Below are 22,253 nucleotides of genomic sequence, written 5' to 3'. Positions count from 1 at the left end.
GCAGTCATTTGGGGACTCCCAGGAGCCATTCTGATTCTCCTGAGTCTCTCATTCGGGGTTACAAAACTGTCGAGAACCGGAGGAAGCCCATTCACATGAGGTCAACACAGTATTACATCACTTTCATTTTATTTTTGAATTTTCAGTGGAGAAATTATTTGTAGCAAACTGTTCCAGATTTTCTGCCGCCTGCTTTCCTCACCACTATTTCCTTGTTGGCTCTGGTGCTTGTTTAAAGAACCAGGTTTCTTCTCTGGTCACTTCTAGCAGCTGGGCTCGCCGAATCCTTGATCTGCATGTGAAGCAGAATGCTTCTTCGTGATGTCAAACTGATTTTCCTTGTCATGTCTTAATATTTTGTGTACACTCAGCAACTGTTTCAAGTGAAATGCTCTTGTCCAATTTCGGTTAACTCACATTTGCTGAACTCCTGCTTTCATGCTGAGGGCAGTTTCTTCTTCCTGTAATAAAATTTAGCAATTTGCATTTACTATGGGAAGGTACTGGCCCGAGGTGATTTCGTTCTTAACAGTTTTAATAACAATTCACCCATTAAAATGTACAGTGGTTTTTACTCTATGCCCAGAATTGTGCATCCCATTCAATCTTAGAACATTTTCATCCCCCCAACAGGAAGCTCCTTACGCATAAGCAGACATCCCCATCTTCCCCATCCTCCCACAGCCCCAGGGAGCCAATTTTCTCTCTCTGTGGGTTTGCCTCTGCTGGAAATTTCATGTAAATCGAGTTACTTCATGTAAGTGGAAGCATCTATTTTGACTGACTTCTTTCACACTGAGTAACGTTTTCAATATTTGTCCACGTTGTGGCCTGGGTAAGTACTCTATGCTTTGCTATTGCTGAATAATATTCCTCTGTATGGCTGGGCCCCTCTGTTTACCCATTCATCACGTGATAGACATTTGTGTTGTTTCTGCTGTTTGGCTGTGATGAGTAATGGCACCGTGAATATTCCTGTAGGAGTTTTTATGTGAACATTTGTTTTCAGTTCTCTTACGTGTGTGCCCAGGAAGCAAAATTGCCTGGTTATTCAGAAACCAAATGTTCAACTCTCTAAGGACCTGCCAGGCGTTTTTCCAAAGTGGCCAGGCTGTGTTACATCCTCACCAGCAACTGCTGCGACCTCTGCATCTTCTGTGTCCTCATTAGTGCTTGTTACGCTTTTTTTGATTATAACCTATTGTAGTGAGTGTGAAGCGGTTTCTCCGAGTGGTTTTGACATGATTTCCCTTACAGCTAATGATGTTGAACATCGTTTCGTTGTGCTTATTGGTCATTTGTATATTTTCCTTGAAAAATATTTTTCAGATACTCTATTCATTTTTTAATTGAGTTGCCTTTTTATTGTTGAGTTGTAAGAGGTTCTTTTTGTTTTTGTTTTTGTTTTTTTTTTTTTGGTAGATACAAATTCCTTATCAGATAAATGATTTGAAAAATTTTCTGCTGTGTTTTGTTTTTTCACTTTCTGGATGGTGTCCTTTGAAACAAAGTTTTAAAATTTGATGAACTCCATTTTATCTCTGTTTTCTTTTTCCTTGTGCTTTTGGGGTAATATTTAATATCTGAGGTATTTTATTTAAAATTTTATATATAAAATAACTTAATTATTAGGACCGTTCTTGGAGACGGGTGCTTTTGTTGTCCTCAGTCTATGGATAGGAGACTGGGATGCAGAAAATTTCACTGACTTATCAGTGTCAAAACTACCCAGTGCTCTGGGAGTTCAGACCCTCATGTTTGTCCCCAGCATCTGTGCTCTTCACCACCATGCTCCACTCCTTCCTGGAATCGTTAATGAAAAAGTCTTTACTTTTTTGATTTCTTGTTAGTTTTTGTTTTTCTCATTGGGCCCTCATCTCCTCATTTTCCTTAAAGAGATCAGTGTAGGTTTATTTTAGGTCTCATGTAGGCAGAAGCATTGCTATCAGTTAACTTTTTTATTACTCACTCCCCAGTGATGGCTGTTGCTAATTGACCTCATGAAGTCTTGCTTTAGTCTTTCCTTCTCATGACACTAACAACAGAGTCATGACTTACAGGATGCTTAAAAAAGAAAGTACTTGATTGATTTTATTTTGCTACCCAATCAAACCAATCAAATAAAAACCCCAGAGTTGACACAGACGGTAAGGCCTCCAGAATAGGCTCACTGTCTTCCTTGTGTTTCATTTGTTTGGTCACAGTGTCTGGATAGTGACTTGCTGTCCAGCAGTTTTGTTAGGATACAGTGCTCGTGAATCATTGTAAGGACAGAGTTTTGAGAACAGACTGTGCTGTTCATTTCACGAGGGAAAAGTTAATATAGAAATACTGCTCAGATCTATTTTAAAATTAAGCTTGGAATTTTGAGAAGAGTTCAAGAAACCATACAAAGATCTTTTTCACTAATTTTAGATCTATCTTAGACACATTATGTTTACATAGCAGAGTACCTCATCAAGTAGATTTGACAAGAGGTGTGTATTATTGATTATTTGTTTTAGTTGAAATATTCTACCTGGGAAAAAGTAATCAGTGCCCATAAATGAACAAATATGTTTGTATTTCTATGCAACATGGGAGCAGACTTCATATGTTTCTATCTAATAAATATGACTTTGTGTTTTAATCTGTCTTTCAGGGTTTTTATAGTTTTTCAGCAATGTTGTAACTTTAGAATTCTTCTGAGAAATTCACCCCAGATTCTAGTGCAGTTTGTACTGTGTATCCTGTCTTATGCATGGGATTCCACTGTCCCCGCAGGGAGGAATTTCCTCTTCTATTGAGTTAGTATCAGAGTTAAAGGAACTGTGATTTCTAGGCCTTTGCTCTCCATGTGTTTGCATTTGGCTGTCAATCGCGATTTTCCCTTTCTTGAGTTTTCATTGTTCAATTAGAATTTTTGAAAATAACTAATAATATGTTGCATCGATCTCCCTAGAAACTTGATGTGTTTGTGCTTTTCAGTTTTCAATTTATGAAAAATGTAAATACACACTTGATTTTAAGTAGTCCTTTCTCACTAGATATTTGGTTACCTCTTTATAGTTAAAATATTTTTTTCCCAATGAATGAATCGGTGTGCATGTTTTAAAAGATACCTTACATTTTATTTTTCTAATTGTAACAGTTATATTCATTGTAGAGAATTTAGAAAATACGGATAAACACAGTCATAACTTCACAATGGCCTCTAATCTCACCTAGGCATACAGTTGTAAGGATTGAAATTGAGAATTACAAGTCCTCTCACATTGTTTTTCTTTTTCAAGTACGTTTTGGTTACTGAGACCCTCGAATTCCCATATGAATTGTAGCAGCAGCTAGTCAGTTTCTGCAGAGGAGCCTGCAGGGATTATGATCGAGTCCAGGTTGAATATACGCATCGTTCTGGGGAGCACTGCCATTCCAAGAGCGCTGTCTTCTGATCCAGCAATGTGCGTGGTTTGTCTGTCCAGGTATTTAGGTTTTGTTTAATTTTTTTTTTTTAACAATGCTTTGAGTTTACAGAGTTATTTTACTTTTTTTTTTCCCTTTATACTGAGGACAAGTGTGCCAGGTACCGGGATCAGAAGTGTATTTGAGCCCCGCCACTTGCTGCCACAATGGTCGCTGCGCTCTTGCTTCACCCGCTCTACAATCTTGCACAGAATAGGACCTCAGTAACTCTCTCTCTCGAATGATTATATGCTTGTTGGATGATGCTTGAGAGTCCGTGTGATGATTTTTTTTCCCCAGCCTTTCCCCAGTTCTTTACTATGCCCTTTCTCTTCCTTTCCTCCAGCCTGGGTTTCAGTTTACCTGTGGCATTGATTTTTCTTGTCTGTAGACACTTCCTTTCACTGGTTCACGATAATTTTACATGTGGGCTGTGGAAACTTGCTAGATGTCAAGAATGAGCCAATCCATTGCATGCTAGTATTTTTAGAGTGCATTATTGTTTTATCGATTGAAATTAAATCAGGGTGACCCCCTGAGCCCTCCCGTGAACTGTCTTTGCCTTCCTACTGGTGATAATGTTCTGGTTGCTGAATGTGCCCTTTCCCCAGACTTGGTTTCGGAGTTAAGTCACCATCAGTGGAGCCCTCTCTTTAAAAGATGAAGTAAACATTTGCTCCTTCTCCCTGGTTGGGGACTTGGATGAGATGAGGTAACAGATAAAGAATGGAGCCCCACCTCATTCTAACACCCGCTCGTTCCGTACTTTCTCCACGGAAAAAGAGTACAATTCAACAATATGAAGACTGATTGTGAGCAAATGAGATAGACAGGACAACCGATCATGTATTAAATATACTTTCATGCCAGAAACAAATGTATTATACACACAAAAAGCACACAAAACACGGTAGTACCGTGATTACAAACGTGGGTCCGAGTTCGAGTCCTGGTCTGGAGTGACCAGTCCTGTGAGATGGAGAACTGGTAGGTCGGCTTAGCCTCTCCCGGGCTTGTTTTCTGTCCTGCAGAGATGGGGCTCGCTAGGCGTCCCTCCCCCGTAGAGGTGCTGTACGGTGCAAATGATGCGCGTGGGCAGCCCGGGCACAGCTGCTCCTTCCTCGTAAGTGCAGGAGAGCATAGCTTTTGTGGTGAAGGCTTTATAACAGCCCCGTGTAGACTCTCAGTGCTACGAAGGGATGCCTTATGCTTTGGAGATGGGATTCTCATTTCTGTAATTACCCAAGAATTGTGTAATTGGGCCCTGCTGATTTGAATCTATTCTTTAGAAAGTACATATTGTAGATATATTTTTCAAGCATGCATGCTTTTTTCTTTTATTATTTATAGTTCTACCCTCTCTCTTTGTGGGACTTTTCATGGAATCCAGGAAACAGCCCTAAGCCACCTAGCTCTTCACACGTCTCCGTGGCGGTTTTCTTCCCTCACTAGAAGAGGGTTCTGCATAGGGAATTTTCTTTGTTCCCCTTTTCTTGGAGTCTCTGTCTATCTGCCCACCTCTCACCTGTCCAACTGTCCATTTATCTACACACTCATTCTTCTGACTTGTTCCAAAAAGCATTTCAGGCAGCTTACAGAAGAACAGATACCAAATAAACAGGTGAGAAAATGGGGCCAAGTTCAGACAGTGAGGCTAGGAGGCGAGCCTGTGTGAGGGTGGCAGGCATGAGAGACACGCGTCTGCTCTGTGACTTATAAGATCGACATCAAGAGTGTGCCTGAGGCTCCCAGCAGACACAGGGAAACAGGGCTTGTGGGAGATGCTCACTGGCTGTGAAATAAATAAGTGGCTGAGGAGAAGCCCAGCCTTTCCAGCTACTAAGGCTTAGGAGAATATTTTGAGTGTCTTCAACATCAGAGTATTTCATATTTTCTTTTATCAGAGTTCTACATATAGTTGGTTACATTCTGTACCTGGAAATTTCTACAAAATTTCTTCCCACGTGAGTCCCATGACTCGGGTATGGGGTGGTTCTGCTCATTGACTGGGGTTGGCCAGAAACCGAAAATGACAGCTTCAAAGGAGCCTGGGATTTGTCAGTTATGTTTTGTCAGTACTGTAGAGTTCAAAAAATGCTTTCACAGTATCTCTCCATCTGAGGCGGCAGCGTGCTCTCTTACCAGCATCAGGAGCTTAGGGCCTCGGGATGGTGGGGGCTGACTGCATTGCCGTCAAGACAGCTGAGCTAGTCACTGCAGGTGTGGTTCTATTACGTAAGGCCTTTCATGTTCTTTACTTGAATGTTTCAACAGGGAGTTAATTAACTGAGTCAATTAACATTTAATAAATATGATGCTTTGTTGAAAAGACAGTTATAGACAGAATATAAGCTCTGAAGCCTTTAAAAACGGTTTCATTACTGAAATTTCAGTAGGGGAGATACACAGTTTATCTTATTTATGCCTCTCTTTTAAAGTAACAAAGAAACAAGACAGAAAAAGCAGAAGATGGTTTCTGTTCTTCCTTTCTGCTTGCAGGTGCCCTCACCTCCAGTAGCATCCATCCAGACACATGAACTGACACTGGCCGTGCTCAGAACTGCCTCAGCCCTGAAGACACAACTGACAAATAGAAGGGGGCCACGCCCTGTTACAGCAGGTGCTCTCACTTTGTGGATCCTTATGTAACTGAGCGGTGTTAATCAGGATTGCCCGTTCTACATTGTGTGGCGCTGCTGCGGTGTCTCCTAGTTACTTGTTTCTGTAAGTATTCATGTATTATTCCCCACTGCGTGGTACTACACGTCTAAAAATGCTTTTTTCAGATGAAAAATAATGTGCATTTAATATAATATGTTTGAAAAAAGGGACAAAAGTGTCTATCCTGGTCCCGCTACTCAGAGATAATAATTAACAATTTAACATTTATTTTCTGTTTTTTCGTCAGTGTGTATCATCTCTGTCATAAAAACCAGTGAGCACTCTGTCCCTGTTTACTGTTCGGAGACCTCCATTTTCCATTTGGCTTATTACATGTTTTTCTACAATATTCTATCTCCCCTGGCATGAGTTTAAAAGACCAGTGTAGCATTCTGTCTTATGGAGGCATGGTCCATTTTACTTCGGACTTAAATAAACTTTTAAATTCCAAGTATACTTAACTGAAATACTGAAAAGAGAACTGTGGTGGTACAGGAAGGCCCCTAAATCCCTTCCCATTATTTCCTGAGAGTAAAAGCTGTGGAAAATTTGGTATATATATTTCATGACCTTTATGCCTATGAGATACATATATATACACATATGAGATATCAATGTATAGGTGTGTGTATATATGCTTTATTTAAAAATGAGACCATACTATATGTTTTTCTGCAGCTCGCTTTATTCACTCAGGGGTATATCATGGACGTCCTCCCAATCCAGACTCACCCGGCCCTTTCAGATAGATTGGAGGGGTCTCCTGATGTGCGGGTGTCGTCTCTTGTCCACGGACACATTTGGTGGGAGAGTGCTGTGGACAAGGCCCTGGACCACGGCGAAACGCCGGCTCCCTCAGCCCCCGCAGCTCGCCTTGATTTACCGCATCATTGTCTTGATGGTGGACAGTTAAGTTTTCTCCATTTTCCACTGTCAGAAAGAATGTTTGAGTTGCATCCTTCTTGTACAGACATTCCTGTGATCTTGTATGTGTATTCCTTTAGTTATGGCTTCTGGAAATTTAGTCCCTGGATGTGACGTTTACATTCATCACAGACTCCTTTCAAGTGACTAGAAATTCCTTCTCCATTGGGGAATGAAAAAATGCACAATTACTTATGTAACCAATTCTCTATCGCTGGATATGATTTCACTTCAGTTTTTCTTCCCACCTTTGTAAACAGTGCTGTGTAAATGCCCTGATGGGTACATCTTTTTGGACTGATTTTTTTTTCCTAAATGAAACGATTCCTAGAAGTGGAGTTGAGTCAGTGTGTATGTACGTTTTTCAGAGCGTACAAATCCATTGATATGTCATCCTCTGAAAAAGTCGCTCATGATTTGTTCTCCCACAGATGGACACTAGCTAGAATATCTTAAAAATATTTGCCAATATGATAAGCAAAAGTGCTTTTTCATTGTTTTTGTTTGCATTTGATGACCAGTGAAGTTTTGAGCATTTTTCACTCATTAGCCATTTGACTTTTTTAAAATGAATGATTCCTTTTGTCCTTTGCCCACATTTAAGTGAGGGAGCTTCTTTTTGCTTTGTGACAGCTTTTTGTATGTTATGAAAATTAACTTCGTGAATTCATCAACATGTATCACAGAGCTTTTTCTTGTCATTTCTTTCCTTTCATTTTGTTCAGGAAGTTTTTTGATTTTTGTTGTGGCTCAAACTATTCTTAGGGTAGTAAATGTCTTCCTTATGGGTTTTATCTTTGACATTATTCTTAGAAATACTCTCTTATAATGGAATAAATCTCTTCTGTAGGTTTTTTTAATCTCTAAGATGGAGATTATAATAGTACATGTTATAGTGAGGAGAAGTTGAGTTAATAAGAGCAAAGAGTTGTATTTGCTGTTACTAGTACTTTTTAATATTTACATCACTATCTGCAATTTATCTTGTGGTCATTATGACAGGAATGGAATTTATTCTTTCCAGGTGATTCTCTGTCCCAGGACAATTATCGAATTCATAATTTTCTCTTTGATTTGAAATCCCACCTGTACAAAATACTTACATACACTAGAGTCTCTTTTTGAGCTCATGGTTCCCTTCTGTCAATCTCCTTTCCTTACTCCAGCACCATATCTTACATATTGTAAAAATTTATTTAATCACTGGCAGTCTGATTTTTTTTGATTCTTTTCTTCCATCCCAAATTTTCTTATCAAGTATTATGACTTTATTATTCCTGAAGAATTCCAAAATATTTTGTTCAAGTTAAAAAAAATCAGATTGGAATTTTCATGGGATTTTTTAGTAAGTTTTGTATTATTCTTAGGAGAACTTACATCTTTACAAAACTGCTTTTCTCCATGCAATATGTTTATGTCTCTACATTCATACCTCTTACTTTAACCCTCAGTACAGTCCTGAAGTTTGTCCATTTAGAATATGGGCATTATTTTTGAATTTATTCCAGATTATTGTTTATGTTTTTGTTAATTTTGTAAGTGAGAATTTTTTGCTATTATATTTTTAAATGCTTAAAACTGACATTTAGAAAGGAAGATTCGTTTTGTCAATACTCACTTTGTAAATTGTCATTTAAAATTGTAAGTATTAAGTACTTGTTCCAGAATCCTTTCTTTTCTGTTTTTAAGTATTTGTTTCCAAGATTCTCAAAATGTTCATAGCTAAGTAGTATAGGTGGGGAGACAGATGGAGAGAGAGAGTGTGGCTCACGTACAAACTGTGAGCACTTTCATGGCTGCCTTTAGGCTGGAGAAGCTGCAGAAGAGCCCAGGTTGGACTAAGGGTGGCTTTGTATGCACTTGAAAGCCAGCTTTCCTGCCTGTATGGTGAAGCCTGGTGGGCGTGGCAGGTAGATGATCAAGGTCTGATCAAGGTCATTGGCTACACATAGCGCTGTGTCTGTGAGAACTGGAGACCATTACCATGGGAAATGCTTGGCCTAGGAACACTGCAGGGGAGCTGGGGAGCCTGTGTGTTAAGGATTTTCCAGCCCTGGGAGTGGGAAGATCAGACTCTGCATTCAGATCTGAGTTTGATTTCATCCTCTCTGGTTTACTGGTCCTCTGAATTTTGTCAAGTTATCTACCCGCTTTGAACTCCTGTTTTCTTGTCTCTCAAAACAGGAGAATTACAGCCTGCTGCTAGAGTGTTTGATCAGGGTAAATGATTTGTGTCTATAAGATGCCACGTAGAGTCACAATCTCAGTGAGAAATGGGCTGTCACCTCTTCTTCTGCAACTCAGTGCTCCATAAGACAACGGGGGAATTCCAGTCCCTAATTTGTATGTGATGCAATGAGGAACAAAATTAACGTCTTGCCTTTCCCTAGCAGTATTCTTACTTCTTTGCTTCATTTACCTCTTTCCTACTTTACTCTCCCCTTTCACCTCCTCCACCAAAAGAGACTGAGTCTGTCTCAGAACACTACATTCAAATTACTTTAAATGTTGTCTCATCCCCATGAAATTACAGTGAAATTAAAAATAATCTGTACACGTCCCAGACATGATTATATTTGATTTACACACACACACACACACACACACACACACACACACACACAATCAGGCTACCTCCCATTTGCTGAGGGAGAAGGACCACTTTTTCTGAGTTTTCATTCACTGAGCGTGAGAGCAAAGTCTCTTAAGCAGAAATTCGCCTGGCTTCTAGCATGGTTTTTTAAATTGGATTTCTGCTTTGTGTCCACAGAAATAGTCTCCTATTAGAAGAGGGGAAGTGGAGACATAGATATTCTGCTGAGATATTGGTGTCATCATATTTGAGTTGGAAAGGACTTACGACAGCATAGATTCGTAACTTTTTATGGGTGAGAATCCATGATAGTGTAACTTGGACAAGAACCCGGGTCTTCTGTCTTCATGTCCACACGGATGAAGAGGAAACTGGGTGGGGGATGGCAGGGATCCTTGCTTGAGTTCCGGGGTCTTGCTAGTTTCCATTGTTCAGCTGCCTTTAGTTTATGTCCATGTGGCCTCTCATGGGAAGGTCACTCTATCCTGATAGATTGAGTTTCTAATCAGCAAAACGGTCTGGACCCACTCATGATTCCCAGAGATTTTCTGCTGACCTGCTGACACTTTATATACATGAGACCTAAGAAACTGCTGGATATAAAATCCTTATTGTTATCATTTGCCCTCGAGTTCCACAGGAATGGGGTGCTGTCTCAGGCTGTCTAAGGCCAGCTCTGAACAAAGATAGGGTTATAGGCTTGCAGCTGGACACTCCCCAGTCGAATGGGATTTCCAACTTAGTATTTAGAATCAGGCAGATTAGTTCAAATCTTACCTTTACCAGTTATTAGCTTTGTGACCTTGAGGAAGAAACTTTACTTTTTTGGGGACAAATTTTCTTTATCTGTAAATAAGTTCAGTATTTATTTTAGGGTTTTTGTTTTAGAATTGAATGAGCTAATTCCCTCATTTATTCCTAAAATACTGATCACATGGTTCTATGCTGGTGACTTAGTGGTTGATTACTAAGGGACTCAGTAGTGAGAATATGGGTGAGGCTCCCTGGATAATAGAGCTTATATTCCAGGATATGCTTGTAAAAGACTGGATTGCAGTGGATTTTTAGTAAATGTCCATACCTTTCCTAATCCCCATTGATTGTGTATATATCTTTATACTAATATATGAACAATTTTTATTGCAATTTAAGTCTTTTTGTAGTATTTAAAGTATGTAGCTATAACAAAAATACGTGAAAGAAAATGATTTGACTTTTATTTTCTTTTCAATAAGCAAAACAAAATAAAATAGAAAAGAAAAGAAAAAGTTTTGAAGGAGTAGAAATAATTTTATTTCCGTGGAATCGACTCCCTATGTTAGGTTTTTCGGTTGTGTTCTTAAACAGCATATAAAATTGACAGATTTTGTGTTCAGTTTTGATAGCTGGGTGAGTATAGTTTCTTTTTGTGGTTGTCTTTGATGAATTATTTGCACTAGATCATAAGTAATGTGCATGTTACATATTGGAAACTAGGAAAGAGTGGAGACATACTACCTCCAATGCAGTCATTTTGTTACCGAGTCCAAACTCATTCTGCTCACCAAATGACAGGCCAATAAACCGGGAGATGAGGTGTTGGAGCAAGGAATAGTGACTTTATTTGCAAAGCTGGCAGATCCAGAAGATGGCAGACTGATGTCCTGGAGAATCATCTTCCCCAAGTCAGAATTGAGTCTTCTTTTATGCTAAAAAGGGGCGGGGCTGCAGTTGGTTGTTGGAAACTTCTTGTTGTATGAATTGCTTGTCCTTTGAATCCGCTGTTCTTGCAGCTGTCCATGTGGATCAAATCATGTTGCCCCTGTAAAACCTCCTAAAATAAAACAAAGTTATTCTCTATTTTGCTACTTGCCATCTCTACATAAGTGCAGATTAGTTAGCATCCTTCAAGATCATTGCCAGGAGAAGAGGCTGTCCTGGATATTTCAGTCTAAATGCAACTTTCTTTTACAAATGGTGCAGAGATAGCAAGTCTGAGCCTAGAAAACAGGGCACAGGGTTAAAGCCAAAGGAACAGACCTAACATGGGGTCAAAATTGTTCTTTTCTATTACAATTCCCTTTTCTGCTTCATAGATAATTTTAGTAAGAAACATGAGCAATTTTGTATTTTTGCTTCTTAATAACCGATAAGTGGGCCAACTATATTTTTGTGAGCAGGGATGCTGTGCGGGCATAGGGGTCACAGCAAACTCTTGTTGGGGGTGGCCGACCCTGGAACATGTCTGATGCCCCGTGAGTGTTGGTGAGGGTCCCCCTAGCCAGCGGCTCTCTTCAGGAGCCAGCATATGGGCATTGATATCTGGAGAACTCATTTTCGGCTGCAGGAATTTTTTAGATACTGCGATTAAAAAATCACTCCAGCTGGGGATAATTAGGGAAAAAAAGGAAAAGGAAAACGGTTTGGAGTAGAGTAGAAGAGAAGGACATCAGATCACGGAGCCTGAGTGATTGACAGTGGGGCTTCGGGGGAGGGGGGAGCAGACGTGGGGAGGGGCCTGGCCCCGGAACCAGCTCCTGCACCTGTCCACGTGCCCAAGCCACATAGCTTTTAATTGGGCCACCTCTCAGCTGGATGTCACCCTGGGCAGAACCTTGAGAATCGAAGGTAAAGGGTGGGCAGCGCTCACCTAGGGTGTCACTGTGGATTTCGGTCAAGTCCACAGTGCCTTTTCTGGTCATGTGTCTTCACTTGTCCTTTATCTCAGGATCTGAGGAGGAAGAGAAAGGAACTCAGGTAGAGATCCAGGAAGATATCCGACTGTGTTAAGAGAGGACAGACACAGTGACACGGGGAGCGAGGACACTTGCAGCAAAGTAAAATTACTTCACAACTATTGCTTCAGAGTTGCAGGTGTGAGAGAGCCTAAGCCTGTCTCAGAGTGCAGGGGACAAGTGAAAAGGAATGGCAAAATTTTCACTGAAAATTGAAATTTTGTTAAATAGCCTGCTACTGTTGATTGTATCACTTGAATGAATGCAGGCATATTTCTGTGGGCATTTATAGGTTCACTCAACCCCACCAGCCCCTCTTGCCCCCATCGGGGATGGGATTTCTCAAGCACAGTGCCCCTCCTGCTTGGGTGGGCCACGTTGCGTGTCCTCGCCTGGGGCCAGGCTGCTGCAGGGCACTGAGTCCCCGAGGCTCGGCCTGGGAGACACTACAGGAATATCTCTGCTCTCGACTGAGGGCCTCCTTTTCCCCCTGCAGTGTAAGAATGCCGGTGACTGAGTTAGAAGCATGCTCCCAAGCTGTCCGTGTCCTTGCCATTCAGAAGCGGACACTGGAAGCTTCCGAATTTCTCCAGAATGCGTTCTACATTCACCTTCGGCAGGTGAGTGTATGTCTTTACACAAGTGGAGGAATTACTGCCGTTTTCCTGGAACTTACTCACCACTAGTCCATCTGATTTTTCTGTGCTAGTATTCAGTATGGCCTGCTGAAATATGTGGAGTCAGATTTGAAACATTGATGAAGAGGATCATTTATTTTATTCCTATATATGATAGACTTTTACTTTCAAAATTCAGAATTTTTGGTTCTTTCAGGAATTTTTGGGGGTTGGCGAAAAAACTTTGCTCTTACCATCTTTGAGACCTGTTGCTTTGTGCCTCTCACCTGTCTTCGGTCACTTGTGAGGCGATTCCATTTGTGACCCTGTCCGGGTTGTTCATGTTATAAAACATATAGTCTGTTAAAGTACAGTCCCTTTTACTCCGAAGACATTCCACAAATACTCCTTAAATCTGGGTGTGGTTTTAAGAAGACAGAATCATTAGAACATGTGCTTGCAGGTTGCTAGTGCAAAATCCCCAAATCAATAGTCTAGCTCAACATCTATTATCTTTCTAATCTACCTTGGATTTGTATGGATAAGTGAAGCAGTTTGCTAAGAACTCAAGACCAGGGTTAGAATACAGGCTGGTGTAGCTCAGCAGGTCCTCCTGGGCCAGCGCTGTGCCAGAGGGCGGGGCAGAGGGGGAGAGGTCTGGGCCTTGGGGAAAGGGGAGGGCCAAGAAGGAGGGGGGTCCTGCCGTTCCTGAGCTCAAGATTCATGGCAAACACCTTCACCAGGTGAAAAATTTGGAGTTTCTTCTAAGAACAGTAGGTTTGAAAAGAGTCCTAAAAGCACGGGAGTGACAATATCCCATTTGTGTCTAGTATGGGAGAGCGGCTGTGGGGCCACTTGGGAGACTCGTGAGTCCAGGTGTGAAGTGTTGGTGGCTTCCACCTAAACGGTGGGACAGTCAGTGGGACAGGCAATGGGAAAAAACGAACAGACTTTAGGCATGTTTAGATGGTAAAAAGGAAAGGATGAATGATGTCTGTGAAGGTAGGATGGAGTAAGGCCCAGGTTTCTGGGTGGATTAATGAGGTAAGTGATAGTCCTGTTGTGCTCTGAGGAGGGAAAGCTTCAGAGGGAGCTCTGGGGGAAAACTGATGAGTTCAGCTGTGGGTAAAGTGAAAGGCTGTTAAATGTGTGGTCTGGGAGCTCAGGTGAGAGCCAGTAGCGAGTAGCGGGAGGGGAGAGAGACTGTCAAATAATTTTATGCCTATACAAATAATTATGATTAATGATACCCTTACGCCTCTACATTCTGGATTTAAAACCCATTAACATTTTGCTATATTGACTGCAGAGGTTCCTAATTTTTTTAACAGAAATAAAATAAATAGAAACAAAATAGTGGAGTTAATGAACATCATAGAGCTGATGTGTGTCCTTGTATGTATTTTGATACCTCATCTGTTTATAACCATAATCTATAAAAAGTTAACTAGTTTAGCATAAGTGTTAAACAGAGGGACGTGACACACAGTGTTGGGGCTTGAAGCTGATCTTCTCAGGCAAAATATGTCACCTCTCTGTGCCTTAGTTCCATCTTCTGTGACTACCCCCGGGCCCCTCATCACAGCACATTTCCTAGACTAGATGTTGGGAGGGAGGCTGCTGAATGGAGTAAGAAGTGGCAACTGCTAGGGGCACTGAAGAGAGACACAAAAAGTGATTAAAGCCGATAAACTCAGTACAAACAAATACTCTCAAAAGAGAAAGAATCCCGCAGTGTTTTGAGCCACTTAGCGTATGGGAAACAAAACCACGTGGACCCAAAGCTCTTGAGCATGTGAATATTGTGGGTGGGAGGGTGTCATCAGAAAAGGGTTGAGAAAAGGCCTTTTGGTTTCCCTTGACGTTTCCAGTAAGGATGGGGAGCAGAAGAGAAAACCCCCTGCTTCACAGTGGAAGCTGCTGTTTTGTGCAAAACTGACCAAAGGTTGGAGACCATTCATCAGCGGTGCTGGCAAATGAAGAGACTTCGGGATTGGGTGGGGCACTTGCTGCGACTTCCAGGTGACCTGCTGGCTGGGGGCTGTGAGGCGGGCAGTAGGTTTGCAGGGTGACCCGGGCATAATCCCTGGCTCTGAGGCTGCTGCTCTGACTAGCAAACCTGGGCACCCGCAGTCCTAGTGGGGCAGCTCGGGATGTGGCCTGGGACACCTGCCATGCTGAGGGCGAAAAGAGGGCTTCCCTGAGGGGGTGTCCCTGCGGAGAGTGGAAACTTCCTCCTGCAGGGGAGGAAGAGCCTCTGAGCAGGGTGCTGGATGCACAGGCAAGACCACCCTGAGCACGGAGGGTTTGGGGGGCCGTAAGTCACATAGTGGCCCGAGCAGCCTTTTTCCTGAGAAAATAGAGGGAGAAGAGGCTGAAAAGGCAGACTACGGTCAGACCCTGTGGTGGGTTATGAGTGACAGTAAAGGACTGGTCAGGCAGGCACGAGAGAACCCTGTGGGTGTCCCAGTGGGGGCGTCACACCGGAGGGTGTAGCTGGGTTACAGACTTTGCCAATTATTAGCTGTGTGACATTGAGCTAGGTCACCCCAACTCTTTCTATATATCTTCATCTGTAAAATGACACAGTGACAAGCTCGTGTCATCAGAAGGCTTAGTTTAGCTCTGATCCTCTGTGTCCAGTATTGTCAGTGCTGCCCTGCAAGGTTCTGCATTGGCTGCTCTTACCCTCAGATGGGAGGGCGTAGAGGGACATTGTAGCACCTGACTGCAGGAAGGCGTTGTTTTAAAAACAGACATGTAGCCACCTGCAGCTGCAGTCCTGCAGGCAATTCGATTGATGGTCCTGGAGAGGACTTTGGAGTCCTTAGCATCGTTTTAAGACTTGTTTTCTCTTGGGGGCAGCATTTGCATTTGCAGATTAATGTTGAAGATTTAGGCTTCTTGCAAAGCTGTCTTCAGAAATGGTTATATACGTAACATATCGTATAAAATAAAACGCTTTTATTTAATGTGTGGGACTTTGCAGCTGTTGGGAACAGCTCTGTTGGCCTGGTCTCCACGGAGGACACTAGGGGTCAGCAGAGCGTGCGGGAGAGCAGGCAGCCCGCCATGCTGCTGCGGGGTGTTCTCCCCAGCACAGCACTGTGCTGAGTTGACTCTTCTCTGAGTTTGGTTGCCAGATGAGCAGACAGCAAATTAATGAGTTCTGGTGGGATTGTATAATGACAGGAAGAAAGAGGGTCCCGTAGTTTTTCTGGACTAGAACATTCTTTTGGTTCCTGATCCAGTGTGTTCCATTACAGAATTGATGAGTTGTGTGTATTCTGGGACTTGTCGACTGAAAGAAATGTGTAGCCTGAAAGTTTAGAGTTATGCTTTATTTGGCGGGAGGACTCGAGGCGGAATTAAAGCCTTCAAATCTGTCTGAGGGACTGCTCCCAAGAAGTAGGGGAGGAGCTAGGATTTTATAGGAACTTTACAACAAAGACCAGGGAGTTGGAAGAATAAAAGATTGCTTGTTATCTAAAGAAATCCAGGCATCTCAATTTCAAGAATTTAGTGATTTTCTTTTTATGGGAGGAAGTAAACATTTTGGCTCATTGAATTCATTCCTTTTACAAGCACCTAGTTATCTAGGGCCAGTATTCTGTCCTTTCATATTCTGAGTCCCCTCAGAGGGCCCCATTCTGAGTGGCTGCCTAGGCTGAGCTATAAGCCTGTCCTCCCTGGGAGATGGTGGCAGCTGCTGATGACTTGGTTTCAGCACTCTTTGTTTACTGACATGGTTGCCGTATTTTCATTCACATTGTAGTATTTTCATTTACAGTGCTCCCCCTTGGTCCTAAATTCGACCAATATTTTGAGAGACATTTCATGACCAATTTTGTCCCAGGGTGCTATGAAGGCTCATTCCTAGTTCAGGTTGAAGAAACTTCTGACCTGCCATTCAAGGTTTTAGGTGTTTTATCAGGCCCTGTTGATACTAAAAGTTCTCTGGATGGCCTGTCTTACTAGTCTGTTATGATCCAGGAAATGTTTACCCTTCGTTGCTCATTCCCATACCTAGAATCACACTGTTATAATTATTTTATGCAGGGTTATAAATTTTATGTATTTCTTCCATATGATTTGCCATCATCAATCTTGTTGTAGGCCTAGCTACACTTTGGGAAATGTAAGAGAAAACAATCTTATAAAATAGACAGGATGTAAGTAATACAGCTAGCAACGTTAATAAAGTCACGATTAAGAATTTATTAGTCAAGAAGTTATATTTTTGGTTAAAATTTTTCTTGTGTTTCTGACTGAGTTTGAGTGATCTTACGAGAAAGTTCGTATTTATGGTCAGGCTTCGAGCAGGTATTAATTGGCCAGGTGAGGTCTCCCACCTTGTAAGATCAACAGTGGCCTAAACAGAACTATAATTTCCTTTTTAGAATAACGTTCCTGAGGGCTATCTAGTTAGAGCCTTGGAGTAGGGAATCCCACCAAGGTAACACAGAAGTACTAGACATAGGTAATTTACCATAAACTTAAAAATTGGGGTAGTTCATAATCAAAGGTAGGAGAAATTATCAAAGTAACTGGTATAAAGGCCTGGTCTGGTGTCTTGGGTCAGCTGTCTACCTCATATGTCGTCGTCTTCTCATCCTGGCCTGGTAGCTTTTTCTCCATTTGGGCCTTGTTTAAGGTGAGCAGTGCTCTATAGGCCAGTGCACTGCAGGGGCTCTTTCTGATTGGAAATGAATCAGAAAGTCAGTTTCCTTCAGCTTTGCTGTGTATGGTCTAGTTAAAAGTACCTGTTAGAGTCCTTCCATTCATGTTGGAGACAGTTTTTTAAGTCATGCCTGTTCCAGTATGTATAATCCCCTGGCCGCAGGTCATGGGGCATTGGATCTTTACCCAAGGATATATTACTAAGCTTCAGAAAGAAACATACAGTGTCCTTTTAATAATTCAATTAAACTTTGCAGCAATGTAACATGACAGTAAGGAATGATCTGGGAAATGTCTTACTAAATATAGACCTCAATTAACAAAATGAGAATTTAATATCCACTAAAATATAATCTTTTTCTCTCTAAAGTTCCCTCATTTTTATCAAATATAGTCAAATCAAGGTAAATTTGTTTACAAGTTAAGTCTGATTATTTGATCATATAGACTCTTTTAAATTGGCTGTGTTGGAACTTTTAATAAGGACTTTTAAGCTAGAATGTTAATAAGGTTTGCTAAGGCCAGGAAAGCCCCGTCAAGGGCTTGTCATAGATTTCTGCCTAACAGATTTAGGTAAATTCTTTTCTTTTTGAAGTCCTTAAAATACCTTGAGGTTCCTATACCTGTTAGGAGACGATCTTCCTAATTTATCTCATAGAGCCACTGGGGACCTTAAAGATTTTAGTCTCTTGAGGGATCAGATAGAGAGAAAAGATAACTGTTTTAAGTCTGCTTACATAGGTATAATTTATCAAATTGACGTGAATCATAACTAGTTTAAGGAGAAGAGTTTCTTTATGTCTGGTAAACAGGTTAAAAGCCAGTAGTATTTCAGACAAAATCAAAAATTGTAACCATATTCATCAGTTTACTCAGTCCCACGTAACTAATTCTTTTAATCAGAGTTTTCATTAGACCTTTAAAATTTCTTACCCAGTTTATTTCAGTGCTATAGTTTGAAATTTATTAGAAATCAGTAAATCTCCTTGAAGAGAGAGTATTTTGCAAAATCATCAGAAGAAAACAATGACCTGCCTATAAATGACAACAGAATTAACAGCATGGTTAAACAACATTACACTGTAATCTATAAAGAAACCTGGTCACAATAACCAGAATTATGACTGGTAACATTTCAGATATACCAGAATGTTAGGGAGTCCATATAATTTCTAGAATATCTATATTAATAATATTTTCTCATACAATATAACCTAGGAAGATTTATTATTCATTTGTCAATACTTCCCATGTTAGTTAACATGCCAAATGAAACTTACTACTTTAAAATCTCTCTTTGAGATGTTTCAGGGACCCTTTGTAGCATCCCATAGTTAACTGGAGACTAAAAGAATTTTAATGAGAAATTGATATTTGGGGAGCTTGTTAAAAGTTTTCAAAACACTTGGTCAGATAAACGTATAGATCACTGTAAAGTAGTACTTACTCATTAACTCAGTAAACTCTGTGGGTCAGATGCTATCATAAGTTTATCTGATTCTTCAGCACTATGGAGAATCCGGTAATGTATCCTTCTTTTTTTAATCTGAGAAAATTAGCTCTGAGAGGTTATAAACCCCCCAAAGGAAATATAGCTCATAAATGAGGGATAGAAAATTTGTACATTTCCTTCTTTTTATGCAGGTGGTAACCTAGGTATTTTACATTTGTAAAGTTCCATAATCCAGATATATTCTTGTAAGGCAAGGATTTTTTTTTAATTGAAGTATACTCATGTTTACAACGTTGTGTCAATTGCAAGGTGTTTATTTTTTCTTGAATTTGGAATTCTAAAAATATTTTTTGAGGTGGGTAAATAGGTTAAATTATTTGTTTCATTTTTTTTAAAATGAGGTACTGAGGATTCAACCCAGGACCTCATACATGCTTAGCATGTGCTCTACCACTGAACTGTACTCTCCTACCCAAAGCAAGTTTTCTTATCAAGTATTTTGCAGCTTAGGAGTTCAAATAAATTGGAATTGAAATCCAGGTCTTTTGATCCTACTGTGTTTTTTGCATTATATCCTGCTGAGGGGTGTGGAAGCAGTTCCTTTATTCATTCCTTTATTCAGCAGTTTTGAGCATTGACTTTGCATCAGGGCCTGGCTAGGTGCTTGGAAACAGAAAACAAGAAATGACCCTTTTCTGCAGAGGGCGGAAGCCTAGACCAAAAGCTGCGTAATGTGATCTGAGCTGCGGTAGCCATGTGCAGACGCTGAGGACAAACTGTACCCACGGCTTTGCTTGGGCTTCCCCTGCCTTCTGACTGGTACACACCAGGTCACCGCAACTCAGTGAGGCCCGTAGCCCACAGCACAGTATGTACCTCGGTCTCCTCTTCCCTCTCGTCAGGGCCTGCAACATGAACATCCCTGACTACGTGCAGTGTGCTTAGGACCACCAGACTCTCCCCGTGGTGGTCCAACCCGTGGGGATCATCTCAGAGGAGAATTTCTTTTGCATCTATAAGCGAATCTCCTTGGTGAGGCAGATCATACCTTGCGGCTCGCAGTGGGCACTCTGTATCCACTACAGTCACAACTATGTGCCCGAGAATGGGTGGAGCGACTTCCAGACACAACGCAAGGTCGTGGGCCTTGTCACCATTACCGACTGCCTCTTGGCCAAGACCTTCGAGAAGCTCCACGTGCAGAGGAGCTGTATGGCACCACGCTCTGTGACTCTCGGCTCTTTGTCTTTGTGCTGCATGGGGAGGTGGCCGAGCAGCCGCGCACCGACGTGGCCTTCAATTTACGAGGACTGCAGGGTGGTGGAGAAGAGGATCGAGGACTTCACTGAGTCTCTCTTCATCATGCTCAAGTACAAGTGGCTGGACTGTGCATCCGACAAGACTGGGGATAAGATCCTCCTTCTCTACAACCTGTTTGAGAAGGAGGACTTTGTGGGATTGGACATAGAGAGCAGGAAATTCTACCTGGATGCCCGGACACCCTGGCTGTGTGAAGGGTTGCTTCCCTACATCCAGAAAGAGATCAGCAAGGAGGAGGGCTGTCTTGTAGCCAAGGCGTGAGGGAGGTGAAACCCGCCGGTTTTCAGACGTTTAAAAGTGAATCCGCCTTTGTTTCAGAGAGATTCTTTTAGGGTTATTATGGACACTTACTCCCGCTTTTCAGCCAATTCCCCTGGTGTGACCCCTGGAGTTGCTGTCCAATAGAGTAGCCAAAGCCACTGATGCTAGGAGAGCTGGGGAGGAGGCTGCTCTGAGCTGAGATGTGCTGTAGGTCAGATGCACATCAGACGCTGAGACTTGTCTAGTAAAAAGAATGTAAAATATCTTGTTTCTTTCTTTATTGATTACATGTCAAAATGATAGTATTTTACATACTGTAGAATAAGTAAGATATGTTCTTAAAATCAGTTTCTAGGGTTTTTTTTGGGGGGGTTACATTTTTAAATGTGGTAAATGAGAAACTTTCTTTCATGGCTGTCATTTCATTTGTGTTGGACAGCATGTCCTGGGACAGTCTCATCCATTTGCTTATAGATGTCGTGCTGAATCCTGAGAGGCAGAATGAGGTGCTGGTTGAGCTGGGGGTGGAGCCAGTGTCTCCTGCCTCCCAGGTCCAGCACCTTCTCGGCTCAGGCACTCTCTCCCTGCCTGACAACCACCATGCCAATTTAGGAAAACAGAAACACTGCCAGGGGCTTCCAAATGAGCTCCTTACGCAGGGAAATGCGTGTCACGGATCATGGGGCACAGCAGGGAAAGATTCGTCCTCACTTTGTCCCTGTGATTAGGTCAACGGACCCACTTTGCCTTGGAAGTGCAGACGAGCTCTTCTGGGCTGCCTACCCCCCACATTCTGCTCTGTTTCCCTGTGTATCTATCGAGATGTCCCTCGGGCAGAAGAAGGTGAGATGCCTTTGCCGAGAGGTGGTCCCCCTTTGCTGGGGAGATTGTGGGAATCTGTGCCCCCCCGACCTACGGCCTCGGGCCTTGGGTCTGGAGAGGGCTCATGGCTGTCCCACTGTTACGGTCGGAGAGCCTGGCACGTGCTGCCGGGCCTGATGTGGAGGAGGTTTTCTGCGATTCTCTGTGAGTCTAAAATCAGATTCTACTTTCTGGTTGTTGGTAAGTTGGAGGAGAAGATGCCAGAGAATTGATAAAAAGAAAGTCCAGACCAGTCCTGTGAGTGACAGGCACAGGGGACCCAAGTCCCACCTGCTTGTGGTGCCTGGCGGGCTCTGGATGAATTTTCACATCCTCCCCGGACATACCTCTATATCTTAATGAAGGGGCGATGCATGTCGTGGCCATGACCTGTACTTGTCCTCACAGGGCCCCGTGATCTACACGGCTTTCTCCCCTTCTGCTTCTTGTAGATGAGCTGGCAGATATAGTGGCCTGGGTAAAGCTGAGGACACAGATGCCAGCACCGTGTCACTCCCAGGCTGGCTCCATTCCCGTAACCTGTCACCCCTGCTGAGTCCCCAGGCGTCAGTAAATGTCGGTACATCGGTGCAACGTAAGCAGGGACCAACATCTCCCCCTGGACAAAATGGTTGGTGAGCAGTGGAAGCCTGGAGCCCTGCCCCAGCCCCGTGACCAGTGCCTCTTCTTTTGTCACAGGAGGCACTGGTGACATGTTTGCTCAGCAACTG

At 42.2% G+C, this 22,253-nt stretch overlaps 1 protein-coding gene across 1 annotated transcript in view; it reads left to right on the top strand.

Annotated features, from left to right (window-relative positions):
• LOC141577129 (uncharacterized) overlaps positions 1-22,253 on the top strand; it is a 177,025-nt gene that overhangs the window by 48,655 nt on the left and 106,117 nt on the right. Inside the window, exons 18-20 of the mRNA XM_074361176.1 lie at positions 3,273-3,458; positions 5,938-6,162; positions 12,827-12,950. The gene's annotated coding sequence lies outside the window, so the exon portion shown is untranslated. The remainder of the gene's footprint in view (positions 1-3,272; positions 3,459-5,937; positions 6,163-12,826; positions 12,951-22,253) is intronic.

This window comes from Camelus bactrianus, chromosome 3 (genome assembly GCF_048773025.1).
Source record: "Camelus bactrianus isolate YW-2024 breed Bactrian camel chromosome 3, ASM4877302v1, whole genome shotgun sequence".
Lineage (NCBI taxonomy): Eukaryota > Metazoa > Chordata > Mammalia > Artiodactyla > Camelidae > Camelus > Camelus bactrianus.
This window is presented reverse-complemented; position numbering and strand designations above follow the sequence as displayed.